The sequence below is a fragment of the Bubalus bubalis genome, chromosome 7 (genome assembly GCF_019923935.1).
Source record: "Bubalus bubalis isolate 160015118507 breed Murrah chromosome 7, NDDB_SH_1, whole genome shotgun sequence".
In the NCBI taxonomy this organism is placed as follows: Eukaryota; Metazoa; Chordata; class Mammalia; order Artiodactyla; family Bovidae; genus Bubalus; species Bubalus bubalis.
This window is the reverse complement of record NC_059163.1, coordinates 83980784-84001213: the sequence shown is the minus strand read 5'-3', so window position 1 is coordinate 84001213 and position 20430 is coordinate 83980784.

Below are 20430 nucleotides of genomic sequence, written 5' to 3'. Positions count from 1 at the left end.
AGATGAAAAGATGACAATGTAAAGTGGGATATTAAAATCATAAAATATGAGGGAGGGAGTATAAAAATATAAATATTTTACAATATATTTTAACTGGAAAGCCAATCAGTTTAAATTAAATTATGGATCAACATACTTCTACTGTATGGTAACCACAAATCAAAATACACAAAAAGACTGACAAAAACTAGAAATAAAGGAAATCAAGAATACTACAAAAGAAAATCATCATAATACAAAAGAAGAAGGTGAAAAAAGAAAAAAAAAAAAAAAGCTACAATAAAAAGTGGCAGCAAGGAGTAAAATGGTAAGAAATATATACCTATCATTAATTACTTTAAATACCAATTAACTAAATATACCAATCAATGGAACAGAATAAAGAGCCCCCCAAAATAAATCCACACACCTAAAGAAAATTAATCTATAAAAAAGGAGGCAAGAATTTACAATGGAGAAAAGATAACATCTTCAACAAATAGTTTGGTAAAGTTGGAGAGCTATATGTAGATTGATGAGATTAGAAAATTAGCTCACATTATATAAAAAAAATAAACTCAAAATTGTTTAAAGACAAATATAAAAAAGAGAACATTCACTGATATCAATCATAGCAATATTATCTGTCTTCCAAAGCAATAAAATAAAATAAAATAAATTACTTAAAAAAATAAAAATTAGAGGCTGAACAGTATTATGAAGCTATAGTCCTTCAAACTAAAAATAGAGAAATTTATTTTTTAAAGAATATTACCTCAGTTCTGTAATCAGAAATCTTCCAGCAAACAAAAGCCCAGGTCCAGGCGGCTTCCTAGCTGAATTCTACCAAAAATTTAGAGAAGAGCTAACACCTATCCTACTCAAACTCTTCCAGAAAATTGCAGAGGAAGGTAAACTTCCAAACTCATTCTATGAGGCCACCATCACCCTAATACCAAAACCGGACAAAGATGCCACAAAAAAATAAAACTAAAGGCCAATATCACTGATGAACATAGATGAAAAAATCCTTAACAAAATTCTAGCAATCAGAATCCAACAACACGTTAAAAAGATCATACACCATGACCAAGTGGGCTTTATCCCAGGGATGCAAGGATTCTTCAATATCCGCAAATCAATGTAATACACCACATTAACAAATTGAAAAATAAAAACCATATGATTATCTCAGTAGAGGTAGAGAAAGCCTTTGACAAAATTCAACATCCATTTATGATAAAAACTCTCCAGAAAGCAGGAATAGAAGGAACATACCTCAACATAATAAAAGGTATATAAGATAAACCCACAGAAAACATTATCCTTAATGGTGAAAAATTGAAAGCATTTCCTCTAAAGTCAGGAACAAGACAAGGGTGCCCACTTTCACCATTACTATTCAGCATAGTTTTAGAAGTTTTGGCCACAGCAATCAGAGCAGAAAAAGAAATAAAAGGAATCTAAATTGGAAAAGAAGAAGTAAAACTCTCACTGCAGATGACATGATCCTATACCTAAAAACTGTAAAGACACCACCAGAAAATTACTAGAACTAATCAATGAATATAGTAAAGTTGCAGGATATAAAATCAACACCCAGAAATCCCTTGCATTCCTATACACTAATAATGAGAAAACAGAAAGAGAAATTAAGGAAACAATTCCATTCACCATTGCAATGGAAAGAATAAAATACTTAGGAATATATCTACCTAAAGAAACTAAAGACCTATATATAGAAAACTATAAAGCACTGGTGAAAGAAATCAAAGAGGACACTAATAGATGGAGAAATATACCATGTTCATGGATTGGAAAAATCAATATAGTGAAAATGAGTATACTACCCAAAGCAATTTATAGATTCAATGCAATCCCTATCAAGCTACCAATGGTATTCTTCACAGAGCTAGAACAAACAATTTCACAACTTGTATGGAAATACAAAAAACCTCGAATAGCCAAAGCAATCTTGAAAAAGAAGAATGGAACTGGAGGAATCAACCTGCCTGACTTCAGGCTCTACTACAAAGCCACAGTCATCAAGACAGTATGGTACTGGGACAAAGACAGAAATGTAGATCAATGGAACAAAATAGAAAGCCCAGAGATAAATCCACGCACATATGGACACCTTATCTTTGACAAAGGAAGCAAGAATATACAATGAAAAAAAGACAATCTCTTTAACAAGTGGTGCCGGGAAAACTGGTCAACCACTTGTAAAAGAATGAAACTAGAGCACTTTCTAACACCATACACAAAAATAAACTCAAAATGGATTAAAGATCTAAACGTAAGACCAGAAACTACAAAACTCCTAGAGGAGAACATAGGCAAAACACTCTCTGGCATACATCACAGCAGGATCCTCTGACCCACATCCCAGAATATTGGAAATCAAAGCAAAAATAAACAAATGGGACCTAATTAAACTTAAAAGCTTCTGCACAACAAAGGAAACTATAAGCAAGGTGAAAAGACAGCCTTCAGAATGGGAGAAAATAATAGCAAATGAAGCAACAAACAACTAATCTCAGAAATATACAAGCAACTCTTACAGCTCAATTCCAGAAAAATAAATGACCCAATCAAAAAATGGGCCAAAGAACTAAATAGACATTTCTCCAAAGAAGACATACAGATGGCTCACAAACACATGAAAAGATGCTCAACATCACTCATTATCAGAGAAATGCAAATCAAAACCACTATGAGGTACCATTTCATGCCAGTCAGAATGGCTGCTATCCAAATGTCTACAAGCAATAAATGCTGAAGAGGGTGTGGAGAAAAGGGAACCCTCTTACACGGTTGATGGGAATGCAAACTAGTACAGCCACTATGGAGAACAGTGTGGAGGTTCCTTAAAAAACTGGAAATAGAACTGCCTTATGACCCAGCAATCCCACCACTGGGCATACACACTGAGGAAACCAGAAGGGAAAGAGACACGTGTACCCCAATGTTCATCGCAGCACTGTTTATTATAGCCAGGACATGGAAGCAACCTAGATGTCCATCAACAGATGAATGGATAAGAAAGCAGTGGTACATATACACAATGGAGTATTACTCAGCCATTAAAAAGAATACATTTGAATCAGTTCTAATGAGGTGGATGAAACTGGAACCTATTATACAGAGTGAAGAAAGCCAGAAAGAAAAACACCAATACAGTATACTAACACATATATACGGAATTTAGAAAGATGGTAACAATAACCCTGTATACGAGTCAGCAAAAGAGACACTGATGTATAGAACAGTCTTTTGGACTCTGGGAGAGGGAGAGGGTGGGATGATTTGGGAGAATGGCATTGAAATATGTATAATATCATATATGAAATGAGTCGCCAGTCCAGGTTCGATGCATGATACTGGATGCTTGGGGCTGGTGCACTGGGACGACCCAGAGGGATGGTATTGGGAGGAAGGAGGGAGGAGGGTTCAGGATGGGGAACACATGTATACCTGTGGCATATTCATTTTGATATATGGATTTTAAATTGTTCTTAATAAAAAGAAAAAAAATTTTTAATTAAAAAATAAAAAAAGTATATTATCTCAGTTCAGTTCAGTTGCTGAGTTGTGTCCAACTCTTTGTGAACCCATGGACTGCAGCACAGGAGGCTTCACTGTCCTTCACCAACTCCTAGAGCTTGCTCAAACTCATGTCCATCAAGTCAGTGATGCCATGCAACCACTTCATTCTCTGTTGTCCCCTTCTCCTCCTACTTTCAATCTTTCCCAACATCCAGGTCTTTTTAAATTAGTCTGTTCTTTGCATCAGATGGCCAAAGTATTGAAGTTTCAGCTTCAGCATCAGTCCTTCCAATGAATATTCAGAACTTATTTCTTTTAGGATTGACTGGTTGGATTACCTTGCAGTCCAGGGAACTCTCAAGAGTCTTCTCCAACACCACAGTTCAAAAGCATCAATTCTTCAGTCCTCATCTTTCTTTACAGTTCAGCTCTCACATCCATACATGACTACTATGGAAACACCATAGCTTTGACTAGATGGGCCTTTGTTGGCAAAGTAATGTCTCTGCTTTTTAATATGCTATCTAGTTTGGTCATAGCTTTTCTTCCAAGGAGCAAGTGTCTTTTAATTTCTTGGCTCCAATCACCATCTGCAGTGATTTTGGATCCCCCAAAAATAAAGTTTGACACTGTTTCCACTGTTTCACCATCTATTTGCCATGAAGTGATGGGACTGGATGCCATGATGCTCGTTATCTGAATGTTGGGTTTTAAGCCAACTTTTTCCCTCTCAGCTTTCACTTTCAAGAGGCTGTTTAGTTTCTTCAATTTCTGCCATAAGGGTAGTGTCATCGGCATATCTGAGGTTATTGATATTTCTCTCAGCAGTCTTGATTCCAGCTTGTGTTTCATCCAGCCCAGCATTTCAGAAGATGTAATATGCATATAAGTTAAATAAGTAGGGTGACAGTATACAACCTTGATATACTCCTTTTCCTGTTTGGAACAAGTCTGTTGTTCCATGTCCAGCTCTAACTGTTGCTTCCTGACCTGCATATAGATTTCTCAGGAGGCAGGTCAGGTGGTCTGGTATTCACATCTCTTTCAGAATGTTCCACAGTTTGTTTTGATCCACAGTCAAAGGCTTCAGCATAGTCAATAAAGCAGAAGTGGATGTTTTTCTGGAATTCCCTAGCTTTTTTCTATAATCCAAATGATGTTGGCAATCTGATCTCTGGTTCCTCGGCCTTTTCTAAATCGAGCTTGAACATCTGGAAGTTCATGGTTCACATACTGTTGAAGCCTGGCTTGGGGAATTTTGCGCATTACTTTACTAGTGTGTGAGATGAGTGCAATTGTGTAGTAGTTTGAACATTCTTTGGTATTGCCTTTCTTTGTGATTGGAATGAAAACTGACCTTTTATAGTCCTCTGAATCCTGCTGAGTTTTCCAAATTTGCTGGGATATTGAGTGCAGCACTTTCACAGCATCATATTTTAGGATTTGAAATAGCTCAACTGGAATTCCATCACCTCCACTAGCTTTGTTCATGGTGATGCTTCCTAAGGCCCACTTGACTTCACATTCCAGGATGTCTGGCTCTAGGTGGGTGATCACACCTTCATGGCTATCTGCATCATGAAGATCTTATTTATTTTTTTTTTGTATAGTTCTTCTGAATATTCTTGCCACCTATTCTTAATATTTTCTGCTCCTCATAGGTCCATACCATTTCTGTTCTTTATTGAGCTCATCTTTGCATGAAATATTCCCCTGGTATCTCTAATATTCTTGGAGAGTTCTCTAGTCTTTCCCATTCTGTTGTTTTCTATTATAAGATTAATAGATACAAATTCCCATATATAACATGGATAAACAACAAGGATTTACTGTATAGTACATGTTGTGTGTTTGTGCTAATTTGTGTCCAGCTTTTAATGACTCATGGACTGGGGCCTACCAGGCTCCACTGTCCATCAATTAGCCAGGCAGGAAAATACTCCATTTCCTTCTGGAGTGGATCTTCCTGACCCAGGAATCGAATCCGTCTCCTGTGTCTCCTGCTTTGGCAGGCCAATTCTTTACCACTGAGCAGTATCCATACCTTCATTTTCTGCTACTGTAATAGTTACAGTAGGTTAACTGCTGCTGCCCTTTGAAATGTATACTAAGGTCCATTCTTTTTTCTTTAAGTCCTCAGTCTCACAGTTCTCCTGTTCATTATCTACATCATTTATTTATTTACTAAATAATTTCCTGGATGAAGCACAAGTTGGAATCAAGAGTACCAGGAGAAATATCAATAACCTCAGATATGTAGATGACACCTCCCTTATGGCAGAAGGGAAGAGGAACTAATGAGCCTCTTGATGAAGGTGAAAGAGGATACTGGAAAAGCTGGCTTAAAACTCAACATTCCAAAAACAAAGATCATGTCATCTGGTCCCATCGCTTCATGACAAATAGATGGGGAAACAATAGAAACAGTGACAGGCTATATTTTCATGGACTCCAAAATCACTGCAGATGGTGGCTGCAGCCATGAAATTAAAAGATGCTTACTCCTTGGAAGAAAAGCTATGACAAACCTAGACAGTGTATCTAATCTACAAAAACAAATGGCTAAAACAAATAAATGAATTCAGAAAAGTTGAAAGATCAAAACATACAAAAATTCTGTTCCTTCACACTAACAATGAATCTAGATACACAAAACAGAGACATCACTTTGCCCACAAATGTCCATATAGTCAAAGCTATGGTTTTTCCAGTAGTTGTGTATGGATGTGAGAGTTGGCCCATAAAAAAAGGCTGAGAGTCAATGAATTGATGATTTTAACTGTGGTGTTTTGATATTTGGCAAAACTAGTACAATTATGTAAAGTTTAAAAATAAAATAAAATTTAAAAATTAATTAATTAATTAACGTACAAAATAAAATAAAAATTATTTAAAAATACAAAAAAAAAAAAACAAAACCCTGTGGTGTTGGAGAAGACTCTTGAGAGCCCCTTGGACTGCAAGGAGATCACACCAGTCAATACTAAAGGAAATCAGTCCTGAATATTCACTGGAAGGACTGTTGCTAAAGCTGAAGCTCCAATACTTTGGCCACTTGATGTGAAGAACTGATTTATTAGAAAAGACCCTGATGTTGGGAAAGATTAAAAGCAGGAAGAGAAGGGGATGAAAGAGGATGAGATCATTGGATGACATCATCAACTCAATAGACAAGACTTTGAGCAAGCTCTGGGAGATGGTGAAGCTTGGCATTCTACACTTCACGGGGGTCACAAAGAATTGGACATGACTGAGTGACTGAATAACAACAACAAAATAATTTCAAAGTATACATAAATATCTGTTGTGGTGGGTGTTGTGTGTGTTCAGTCATGCCCAACACTTTGTGACCTCTATGGACTGTAGGCCACCAGGCTCCTCTGTCCATGGGGTTTTTCAAGCAAGAATACTGGAGTTGACTGCCATTTTCTCCTCCATGGGATCTTCCTGACCCAGGGATCAAACCCATGACTCCTGCAATGGCAGGTGGGCTCTTTACCATTTACATCACCTGAGAAGCCTCAAAATGCCTGTTAGTTCTACCATTTTAATTAAACTATTATCTTGAATTTATTTATCTTCTTCTAGATACCATTCTTCTTTTCTCTGCTCTCTTCTTCCTTGATGGAAAAGTCCTTGAAAGGATTTTCTCTACCTGATGTCTTCTATGTTTTTTCTATGCTCTTTTAAGCCTTATCTGACTCAGCTTTATCCACATGGTTTCACCAGAATTGCTCCCATCAAGTGTATCAGAGACTAGGTCACAAGAATAACTCATTTTTGTAATACACTTTACTTCCAGAAAACACACTGTTCTGTCTCACTTTTTGTTTCTCTCCAATCAGTTATGATTGGAATATTTCAGGATTCCTTCCTTATTCCTTCATCTTTTGCCTTATCCTCTCCCTTGGTGATTTCAACTTATCTCTTGGTTATAAATATCTATATGCTGATTTCAAATCCTAAAAGATGTTGCTGTTAAAGTGCAGCACTCAATATGCCAGAAAATTAGGAAAACTCAGCATTGACCACAGGACTGGAAAAGGTCAGTTTTCATTCCAATACCAAAGAAAGGCAATGCCAAAGTATGTTCAAACTGCCACATAATTGATCTCATTTCACATGTTAGCAAAGTAATGCTCAAAATCCTTCAAGCTAGGCTACAACAGTACATGAACTGAGAAGTTCCAGACGTACAAACTAGGTACAGAAAATACTGAAGAACCAGATAGCAAATTGCTAACATCTGTTGAATACTAGGAAAAGCAAGAAAATTCCATAAAAGCAACTACATCTGCTACATTGACTACACTAAAGCCTTTGACTGTGTGGCTCACAACAAACTGTGGAAAATTCTTAAAGAGGTGGGAATACCAGACCACTTTACCTGCCTCCTGAGAATCCTATGTGCAGGCCAAGAAACAACAGCTAGAACTGGACCAGAACAATGTTGGGAAAGGAGTACGTCAAGGCTGTATATTGTCACCCTGCTTATTTAAATTATATGCAGGTTACATCATGCAAAATGCCAGGCTGGATGAAGCACAAGCTGGAATCAAGATTTCTGGGAGAAATATCAATAAGTTCAGACATGCAGATGACACCACCCTAATGGCAGAAAGTGAAGAGTATCCCTTTTCCATGTTCTCTCTTCTGTATCAACACTGGACCCCTTTCTGATTCTAGTACAGAGCATCATTCTGCCTTACAACACTTGTTCTTTCTGTTGCCTCTTCCTGGAATGTTCTTCCTCCATATATCATCTTATCTTACTTCTTCCCTTTATTGATATTTTTACTCAAATATTATTTTCACAATGATACCTTCCTCTGAATACTTTTAGTAAAATTGCACTTACTCTCCTCAAATCACTTGATGCAATTTACCTGATCAAATTTCTATAATATTAATCACTTTCTAATATTGCTGTAACATTATTTATATGTACAGAATTCTGTTTTATTTATTTGTTTATATTAATTCTCTGCCTGCCCACTAGAATGTTGAGCAGAGAGATCATTTTACTTTTTTTCACTAACAGGTTGTAACCACACAGATGAGTGCCTGCACACTGACATTTATTGAATGAATCAATAATAAATAACTGAAATTATATCTTATGAAGGTATATTTACTTGCTACATAATAAAATATGTACTTAAGAAATAATGAGATAAGAACAAGCACCTGTATTAATTAGATATCTTAGTTTATATAAAACAAGGGGCCACTGAATGCTTGTGGATATTTTTCTTTTGGTGAGGTAATGTTCATAATATAATTAAACAAATCAAAATTTCTCTTATTTTCAAATATTTTAATACTTGGATGTCTAATTAAAATGACTTTGGTATACTTGAAGTTAATATGCTTTGGTATTTGAGTGACTTAATATCAGTAATCATTCAATCAGTTCAGTTCACTCACTCAGTCGTGTCTGACTCTGCGACCCCATGAATCACAGCACGCCAGGCGTCCCTGTCCATCACCAACTCCCAGAGTTCACTCAAATCATTATGAAATATTAAATGTAATATTTATATAATCATTATGAAATATTAAATGTGTATTAATAATTAAGTGATTATACTAGCATTTTATATATTGAGTATCATGCAAGAAATTACACTGTTAATTACATCCCAATTTTATTAATAATATATCATAAAATTTTCTATTAAAATGATTTATTGTTAAAAATTAAAGTCTTTCTTGATTGAAAAGTGAAGTACAGTGTAAATGACTTTGAGCTGGATTGTGGGAGTTTTAATTCCATTTCCACCACTAACTATATCAGAAAGAACAGGCAAATATTTGATTTCTTCACATGAGATTCCTCATATGTATAATTTGAAAGATGAATTACATACCATGTAAGCTTCTTTCCAGGTCAGAGAATCAATTATCTTTTCAAAAATTAATTATAAGTATATTGAATTACTCTAAAGTTGGAAGTTTTATACATGATGTGAAAGTACATATAAATGGACTTACAAGTTTTCCATATTTTTGCTTACATTTTTGGACACAATAGTCGGTGAATTGTGAAAAAGCCACTAAACTCTATAATTAAAATCATTACAGACTTGTGACAGAAACTCTGAAGCTTCTTTTGTATGAATTATTTAATTACATTTTATACCAAGGGCTGCTATATTTTTTAAAAAAAAGGATCTTAATTTAATTTTCATGATAACTAAATTTTAGATTCAGTTTTTGTGAATTTTAGAAGTACTTTGGTGTATTATTTTACCTAAAATTATATTTCTTCTCATCTTCTTTGAAATTTGTTTATATTTTATTAATCGAGCTTTGTGACTCAATGTTTAAGTATTCAGGACCTGTCACCCACAGGTGTTAGATTCTATCTCGTGGTACTATACTGTTAACTGTCCTTGAGAACACGGACCAACTGTGAAACTTCTGTTAGGCGCATAAGAAGGGACTCAGTGGATAAATGGAGACTGAATATACATGGATGCATTTTTACAAACTTCATTATTACACACCTAAGAATGTCTAATTCCAAGCTGAAGAATAATATTATGAGGAGTATCTATGGGAGAAAGATTCCAAGTGTATTTAGTAAATAATGTATGACAGACTACTGTTAGTGTTTAGTAAACCTGGTCTGAAATTTACACAAAATTCAAATCTCAGGCAAAGTTGGGAAGAGGCAAGACTGTGTTCCCTCTGACTGAAGCTTATTTAACCTCTCAGTCGTTTTTATTTCCTCATAATCTCTTTTGTAAGAAACATGGTCTAGGAACTCTGAATAATCAATAATTAGCAACTATTGCTTTTATCAGTTATCAACTACTGATGTTGAGGCTAGCACAGGAAGGGATATTTAATTGATAAATTTTAGTTTTCATTTCACAGGCTTGTATATTTTTGGATGTTCCTAGTATCATTTATTTATAGACCATTTTCTCCCCTCTGTGAAGAACAATGTCAAAACAATGAATATAGTAACTAGCTTTAAGAAATGCTACATTAGAAATAATAAAACTAGACATGTTTTAGATCTTATCTAGTTAAATCCTCACTAAAATGCAAGGTAGCTATTATAATTCCCATTTCACAGTGAAAAATCTGTGTTTTTGAATTAAATGAATTACCCAAGCTCAAAGAGCTGTTGAATTTTTTCTACCATATACCATTTCCAGCAGGTATGATATACAAGTGTAGTTGTTGTTGTTGTTTGTTCAGTTACTCAGTCATGTCCAACACTTTGTGACCCCATGGACTTTAGCATGCCAGGCTTCCCTGTTCTTCACTATCTCCTAGAGTTTGCTCAAACTCAAGTCTATTCAGTCCATGATGCCATCAAATCCTCTCATCCTCTGTTACCCCATTCTCCTCCTGCCCTCAGTCTTTCTCAGCATCAGGGTCTTTCCAGTGATTTGGCGCTTTGCATTAGGTAGCCAAAGTATTGGAGCTTCAGCATCAGTCCTTCCAATGAGGAACTTCAGGGTTGATGTTCTTTTAGGATTGACAGGTTTGATCTCCTTGCTGTCCAAAGGACTTTCAAGGGTCTTCTTCAGTACCACAGTTCAAAAGCATCAGTTCTTTGGCACTCAGCCTTCTTTATGGTCCAACTCTCACATCCATACATGACTACTGGAAAAACCACAGCTTTGACTAGTTGGACCTTTGTTGGTAAAGTAATGTCTGAGCTTTTCAATGCTCTGTCTAGGATTGTCACAGTTTTTCTTCCAAGGAGAAAGTGTCTTTTAATTTCATGGCTGCAGTCACCATCTGCAGTGATTTTGAAGCCCAAGAAAATAAATGTGTCACTGTTTCCATTGTTTCCCCATCTATTTGCCATGAAATGATGGGACTGGATGCCATGATCTTACAATTTTAAATACTGAGTTTTAAGCCAGCTTTTTCACTCTCCTTTTTCACCTTCATGAAGAGGCTCTTTGCTTTCTGCCATTAGGGGGGTGTCATCTGCATATCTGAGGTTATTGTTATTTCTCCCGGAATTCTTGATTCCAGCTTATGATTCATTTTGCATGATATATCCTGCATATAATTAAATAAGCAGGGTGACAATATACAGTTTTGACGTACTGGGGCAGAAATTGGTAGACAGTATAAGACTCTGCTGTGAAAGTGCTGAGCTCAATATGCCAGCAAATTTGGAAAACTCAGCAGTGGCCACAGGACTGGAATAGGTCAGTTTTCATTCCAATCCCAAAGAAAGGCAATGCCAAGGAATGCTCAAACTACCGCACAATTGCACTCATCTCACACGCTAGTAAAGTAATGCTCAAAATTCTCCAAGCCAGGTTTCAGCAATACGTGAACCGTGAACTTCCAGATGTTCAAGCTGGTTTTAGAAAAGGCAGAGGAACCAGAGATCAAATTGCCAACATCCGCTGGATCATGGAAAAAGCAAGAGAGTTCCAGAAAAGCATCTATTTCTGCTGTATTGACTATGCCAAAGCCTTTGACTGTGTGGATCACAATAAACTGTGGAAAATTCTTCAAGAGATGGGAATACCAGACCATCTGATTTGCCTCTTGAGAAATTTGTATGCAGGTCAGGAAGCAACAGTTAGAACTGGACATGGAACAACAGACTGGTTCCAAATAGGAAAAGGAGTTCGTCAAGGCTGCATATTGTCACCCTGCTTATTTAACTTATATGCAGAGTACATGAGAAATGCTGGACTGGAAGAAACACAAGCTGGAATCAAGATTGCCAGGAGAAATATCAGTAACCTCAGATATGCAGATGACAGCACCCTTATGGCAGAAAGTGAAGAGGAACTCAAAAGCCTCTGGATGAAAGTGAAAGAGGAGAATGAAAAAGCTGGCTTAAAGCTCAACATTCAGAAAATGAAGATCATGGCATCCGGTCCCACCACTTTATGGGAAATAGATGGGGAAACAGTGGAAACAGTGTCAGACTTTATTTTTCTGGGCTCCAAAATCACTGCAGATGGTGACTGCAGCCATGAAATAAAAAGACGCTTACTCCTTGGAAGGAAAGTTATGACCAACCTAGATAGCATATTCAAAAGCAGAGACATTTCTTTGCCAACAAAGGTTCTAGTCAAGGCTATGGTTTTTCCTGTGGTCATGTATGGATGTGAGATTTGGACTGTGAAGAAGGCTGAGTGCCAAAGAATTGATACTTTTGAATTGTGGTGTTGGAGAAGACTCTTGAGAGTCCCTTGGACTGCAAGGAGATCCAACCAGTCCATTCTAAAGGAGATCAGCCCTGGGATTTCTTTGGAAGGAATGATGCTAAAGCTGAAACTCCAGTCCTTTGGCCACCTCATGCGAAGAGTTGACTCATTGGAAAAGACTCTGATGCTGGGAGGGATTGGGGGCAGGAACCAAAGGGGATGACAGAGGATGAGATGGCTGGATGGCATCGCTGACTTGATGGACGTGAGTCTGAGTTAACTCCAGGAGTTGGTGATGGGCAGGGAGGCCTGGTGTGCTGCGATTCATGGAGTCGCAAAGAGTCGGACACAACTGATCTGATCTGATAAGACTCTGAGACCTTAGTTCCTTTTATTTAATTTCCTTTTTTTTTTTTTTTTCTCCTTCTCAAGTAAGCATCTCAATATTTGTTCCAATTTCCAGGCATTCAGAGGAAAGCCTCCCTTGTCTGGATTGTCATAAAACTTTCGGACCTATGACAAGACAATCACTAACTTCTGTCCAGTTTATCAAGGAAAAAAACTCCAAGAAGACCATTAGCTCTTAAACATACCAAAGTGTAAAGTGTTACTCATGTCCAACTCTTTGCAAACCCATGGACTATAGCTTGTCCATGGAATTCTTTAGGCAAGAATACTGGAGTGGCTCCCCATTCCCATCAGCAGGGGATATTCCTGACCCAGGGACAGAACCTGGGTCTCTCACATTGTGGGCAAATTCTTTACCATCCGAGCCACTAGGGAATTTGGTCCCTAAATAATGGTCTGGGGTCTTGAGAAAGGGATGGCATTGCAATGTCTACAAAAACTGAGAAAGTAGATGATCCAAAAAAAGTCATAAAAATGACAAACTGGACATTGCGACATTCAAACTAGTCAAAAATGACATATATTAAAGTCACAAGCCAATCAAAAATAAACAGAGCAATACTAGTAAAGACATAAAACTTCTGTAATCCCTGCCTTTGGAGGCTGTTCACCCCCTCACCGTGTCTATGCTGAGTGCTTTGTATCTATATCCTTTAAAGTAAACTTTGTCAGGGTGAGTGTTTGAAAGTTTTCGAAGTCCGTTCTTCAGCTCTGTGAACAGAACTCAGTTCCCTGTTTCAGCACTCTTTTCCCAATTAGGAACCAGTCTGTTGTTCCATGTCTGGTTCTAACTGTTGCTTCTTGACCTGCATACAGGTTTCTCAGGAGGCAGTAAGGTGGTCTGGTATTCCCGTCTCTTTAAGAATTTTCCATAGTTTGTTGTGATGCACTGAGTCAAAGGCTTTAGTGTAGTCAATGAAGCAAAAGTAGCGTTTTTCTGGAATTCCTTTGAGTTTTCTATGATCCAACAGATGGGGGCAAGAATCATTTAGAAGAAATGGAATAACCCTTATAGTCAATAAAAGAGTCCAAAATGCGGTACTTGGGTGCAATCTCAAAAACAACAGAATGATCTTGGTTTGTTTCCAAGGCAAATCATTCAGTATCACAGTAATCAAAGTCTATGCCACAACTAATGCCAAAGAAAGAAAAAAAGTGAAAGAAAGTGAAGTTTCTCAGTCGTGTCTGATTCTTTGAAACCCCTTGGACTGTAGCCTGCCAGGCTCCTCAGTCCATGGGATTCTCTAGACAAAATTACCGGAGTGGGTTGCCATTTCCTTCTCAAGGAGATCTTCCCAACCCAGGGATCGAACCCAGGTCTCTCACATTGGAGGCAGATGCTTTAACCTCTGAGCCACCAGGGAATGCCAAAGAAGCTGAAGTTAAATGGTAACATATCTACAGACCTTCTAGAACTAACACCAAAGAAAGATCTCCTTCTCATCAGAGGGGACTGGAATGCAAATGTAGGAAATCAAGAAATACCTGGAGTAACAGGAAAATTCAGCCTAGGAGTAAAAAACAAAGCAGGTCAAAGGCTAACAGAGTTTTGTCAAGAGAATGCAGTGGTCATAGCAAACACCCTCTTCCAACAACACAAGAGAGGACTCTACACATGGACATCACCAGATGGTCAATAACAAAATCAGATTGATTATATTCTTTGTAGTCAAAGATGGAGAAGTTCTATGCAGTCAGCAAAAACAAGACCTGGAATTGAACATGGCTCAGATCATGAATGTCTTTTTGCCAAATTCAGACTTAAATTGAAGAAAGTAGGGAAAACCACTAGGCCATTCAGATATGACCTAAATAAAATCCCTTATGCTTATGTAGTGCAAGTGACAAATAGATTCAAGGGATTAGATCTGATAGAGTGTCTGAAGAACTATGGACAAAGATCTGTAACACTGCACAGAAGGCGGTAATAAAAATCATCCCCAAGAAATGAAAAAATGCAAAATGGCTGTCTGAGGAAGCCTTACAAATAGCTGTGAAAAGAAGAAAAGCAAATGCAAAGGAGTAAAGGAAAGATATACCCACTTGAATGCAGAGTTCCAAAGAATAGCAAGGAGAGTTAAGAAAGCTTTCTTAAGTGAACAATGCAATAAATAGAGGAAAACAACAGAATGGGAAACACAAGTGTGGACATGTACTCAAATAAAAGACTGCTTCATTGGAGAAACTACATATGAATTCTCAAATATTTCTTAGGAATTTGATGCCAAGAAAGATTTATAAAAGGCTACTTCACTTTTGATTTTTTAAATAATTTTCCTTCTTTATAGTGTTCTGGTCACTAGTATCATGTAATTAGCTTAGAGAAATTGATTTTTTTAAGAAAAAGTATTTTTAGTGTCAACAATCAACATACAACATATTTCTTATTCACTTTATATTACTTTTAATTTAGAAGCAAAAACATTTTTCCAGCACAATGTCTCACTTACCACATTAAGTTTTATATGTTTATGATTTTCTGAGATATTAACCAAGAAATGGTGATGCTAAATAATACTTTCAATGAGTCTAAAAGTGTACTGGAAATCATGATTTCATAAGAAGAGGATTAGTTACATTGGTAAAATTATTGGATAATTTCCCACAGGATTTCTATATTAGGGTTCATTTTATTATGTTCTGGAACAAGTTGCTATGTTCACTCTAGCTATAAAATAATGCTGAATACAACAACATCATAAAGCAGCTCACAGAGCAAGCAAAGACATCTGTTAATGGTACCATGAATAGTTATGAACTGAGGTGCTCAAATGACTTTGCCAGCAAAGAACTGCCTCCTAATTTATTTTTACAGCAAATGGAATCCTCATTTTTCATGGTTTGGTAGTTGCATTCAAATATACCAATAATTTCAGATGCAATCAGTTCTATGTAGCAACTTTTGCTTTAGAAAGTAAGAGAGAATTGTTAACATTCTGTTGATGGGGAAACAGCTTCTCCATTAGTTTTGTTTCAATCTTTTCTTGCCATTTTAAAATTAATTTTAATGTAATATAAATTTCTAATAAATGTAGGAAGTTTGATTTCATATAAGAATTTTATTTGTTTTCCAAATATATGAGACTGAAAAATTTTAAGTGTTCTTAGAGCTCTGGAACTATGTCATTTTCCCCCCATATTTGCAGTAGCTGATATAATTTTTATGTAAGAAAATAGAAATTTTAATTAAAGAATTATCAAGATTAAATGTATAAAAATAAATTATCTATGCTATACTATGCTACATCACTTCAGTCATGTCTGACTCTTTATAACCTATGGACTGTAACCCACCAGGCTCCTCTGTCCATAGGATTTTCCAGCCAAGAATACTGGAGTAGTTTGCCATTTCCTACTCCTGTGGATCCTCCCAATCAAGGATTGAACCCAAGTTTCATTATATCTCCTGCATTGGCAGGTAGGTTCTTTACCACTAGCACCACCTGGGAAAAATTTTATGAAAATGACAATATCTCTTATAGAACAGAATATAAATGCTGGAAAATTACTATATTATCATGTGTGCAGATTTAACTTTTAAAATAGGTTTTCATCTACCACTTTCAAGTGTAATGATGGCAATAGGTAATGTAATTTTATTTACTCATGACTCAGAAAATATGATACAAAATAACTTTAATCCTAACTCAAGACTTCCGAGCCAAATTATTAGTATTTTTTTTTTAAAGAATTCTACATTGACCTTTGCTAATGTTTTGTAGAAAAAAATCACCAAGTTATTTTGCCTGGGAAATTGTAACAACAGCATTATTTAATGACTCATTTAGGTGTATGTAGAAAGTTTATGCCTTTTCCAAATGCTCCTAGGTATAAACAGCTGAAGTTCCATGAAAATTAAATAGAACTAGAACTAGTAGCATTGCAAGAATGTATAACAACATAAAGTAATGATAGAAAAAATTAAGTAACGCATTTTATTATGTAAGAAGCAATACGGCAGGTTCCACAACCACTGTATGGAGGATAAACCCGCAAGTCCGGCAGAAGGTGACACAACTACAAATAATGAAAATATCGTTTTTGCTTCTGTTGTGTACTTTTACTATGTATCCCAAACATTCTGCACTTCTGTATATATAACTACCTGCTTGTGCTCACATCTGTGCCAAGAAAATGCTATTATTATTTGCTGTGAACAGAAGGAAAAACATAAAACCATGTAACTGATATAGAATGAGGTCAGGACTTGAACATAACTTGACAGTCACATGACCAGAGACTATCATGTTAGTTGTGAAATATAAAAAATCATGTATGATAAATTTTTAAAAGTTGATTCTTTTACAAACAGTCCATGAGAAGGCAGGAAGGACTATACACAATAAGCTGATAAACTCCCTCTTAACACAAGGATAGCATGATTCATGTAGTTATCTCGTTTCACACTGCTCCTAACAGATGTTCTACTTTCTTATCCACAGGGATAAAGGTGGGTGGGTCAGCCTGTTGTGTAACTCTGCACCTACTCAGTGGCTAACGCAGTGGTCATATCTATGTGCTGGAGCTGAGGGACACATCCTATGTCTTAATGCTCAGATACAGTTATTCGGACTGATGTATCTCATGTAATTTTTGAGAAGCACAGGCATTTACAAGGGCAAGGGCTACCTTTTAAAATGGAATGTGTCTTTGACCATTGAGTATATAGTCGAGGCCAACAGTGGACTGTATTTCTGCCATATTAAGCACAAAGGGTAGTTTATGATAACACATCAGAATCTCTGAAGATTAAACCAACTGGAAACACCATTATTCCAATGCCATCACCCACACAAAACCACGAACCAGTAACTACATCACTTTCTCCAACATAGACAAGAGAAACCCAAGCTAAGACACTGCAGGAAACAAGGATATAGTCTATCAGCCCACCATTGCACTCTTGTGCAACAGATGGGAATGGCAGGGTGACAGTCTTCAAAAGACTTTAAGTATAACAATCAAACTCAAGTGTCGCTGGCACAAAATCCAGGGATGAATGAGCTCCATAAAGGGACCCTGTTGGAATCAGTATTTCTGCTGTGGTGCTGCTAACACTTGTGCTTCTCACTATTACCCAAATGTACTTATACATAAGAAACAAATTGAAGCAACTAAACATGTGGGTTCAAGTACTTGATATCACATTACTGAATATCATTTTTATGTGAGTGGCTTTCTAGGACACTATTTCCATGGCTATAGGAAACAGTGACTAGATATCACTGTGTGAGACTCCTTTTAAGCTTCAGGAGTATTTTTTGTGTGTCAATTGCACCCAATATTCTAACATATCAAACATTGGTTAGAATTACCCTCTAGTTCAAATCCATATAGTGTTAATAATATTCATAATACTATAATCTTATTTTTAATCTTAAAGTGAAAGTCGTTCAGTCGTGTCCAACTCTTTGCAACACCATGGACTATACATTCCATGGAATTCTCCATTCCATGGAATTCTCTAGGCCAGAATACTGCAGTGGGTACCCTTTCCCTTCTCCAGGGGATCTTCCTGACCCAGGAATCAAACCAGGGTCTCCTGCATTGCCGGCAGATTCTTTACCAGCTGAGCTACTAGAGAAGCCCAATTCCTGACTATTTCTGGCTGTTGCACAGCTCTCTCTCAAACATGAATGCTTTAGAAGTGTATATTCTCTTTAGACTCCATGAATCATATCTTTCTAGAAAATACTCAATTGGGAGATAGGAAATGAACTTTCTATTCTGGTCACCAAAGCTGTCAAGAAGCAAGAAATAGTAAAGTCAACAAATCTGATTTGAGACTTAAAAGGTTTCTCTTGGAATCATTTCATGATTATTTTTCTATATTCTGAATATAACTCCAAATGTTACATTTCTCTGTTTTCATCTATTAGAGATAATAATTGCCATACCTATCTTGGTGTAAAATGGCAACTGCCATGAATGATACTTGTGAGAAGTCTTTGAAAAGTAAACACTACAGATATCCAGGGACTTTTAAAATTTAGTTTTCAGTAATATCTAGTACTCAGTTCAGTCACTCAGTTATGTCTGACTCTTTGTGACCCCATGAATCACAGCACGCCAGGCCTCTCTGTCCATCACCAACTCCTGGAGTTCACTCAGACTCACGTCCATCGAGTCAGTGATGCCATCCAGCCATCTCATCCTCTGTCGTCCCCTTCTCCTCCTGCCCCCAATCTCTCCAAGCATCAGAGTCTTTTCCAATGAGTCAAATCTTCACATGAGGTGGCCAAAGTACTGGAGTTTCAGCTTTAGCATCATTCCTTCCAAAGAAATCCCAGGGCTGATCTCCTTCAGAATGGACAGGTTGGATCTCCTTGCAGTCCAAGGGACTCTCAACAGTCTTCTCCAACACCACAGTTCAAAAGCATCAATTCTTCGGCACTCAGCTTTCTTCACAGTCCAACTCTGACATCCACACATGACCACTGGAAAAACCAAAGCCTTGACTAGATGGACCTTTGTTGGCAAAGTAATGTCTCTGCTTTTCAATATGCTCTCTAGGTTGGTCATAATTTTCTTCCAAGGAGTAAGCGTCTTTTTATTTCATGGCTGCAGTCACCATCTGCAGTGATTTTTGAGCCCAAAAACATAAAGTCTGACACTGTTTCCACTGTTTCCCCATCTATTTCCCATGAAGTGATGGGACCAGATGCCATGACCTTCGTTTTCTGAATGTTGAGTTTTAAGCCAACTTTTTCACTCTCCTCTTTCACTTTCATCTAGAGGCTTTTGAGTTCCTCTTCACTTTCTGCCATAAGGGTGGTGTCATCTGCATATCTGAGGTTACTGATATTTCTCCTGGCAATCTTGATTCCAGCTTGTGCTTCTTCCAGCCCAGCATTTCTCATGATGTAGTCTGCATATAAGTTAAATAAGCAGGGTGACAATACACAGCCTTGACGTACTCCTTTTCCTATTTGGAACCAGTCTGTTGTTCCATGTCCAGTTCTAACTGTTGTTTCCTGACCTGCGTATAAATTTCTCAAGAGGCAGGTCAGGTGGTCTGGTATTCCCATCTCTTTCAGAATTTTCCACACTTTATTGTGATCCACACAGTCAAAGGCTTTGGCATAGTCAACAAAGCAGAAATACATGTTTTTCTGGAACTCTCTTGCTTTTTCAATGATCCAGCGGATGTTAGTGCTCAGTAAATTTCAGTGATTTTACATTTGTAAGTCTCTTGCTATATGGTACTTTTTTTTCTTCAAATAACTTTTCTTGAAAAAAAAAATGATGTTGTGTAATTGGACTATCACTTTACACTTTATATAAAATTTATAAATAGCTTGAGAGGTAGAATGGATAAGAGGAAGTATTTAGTTAATAAGAAATTCTTCTG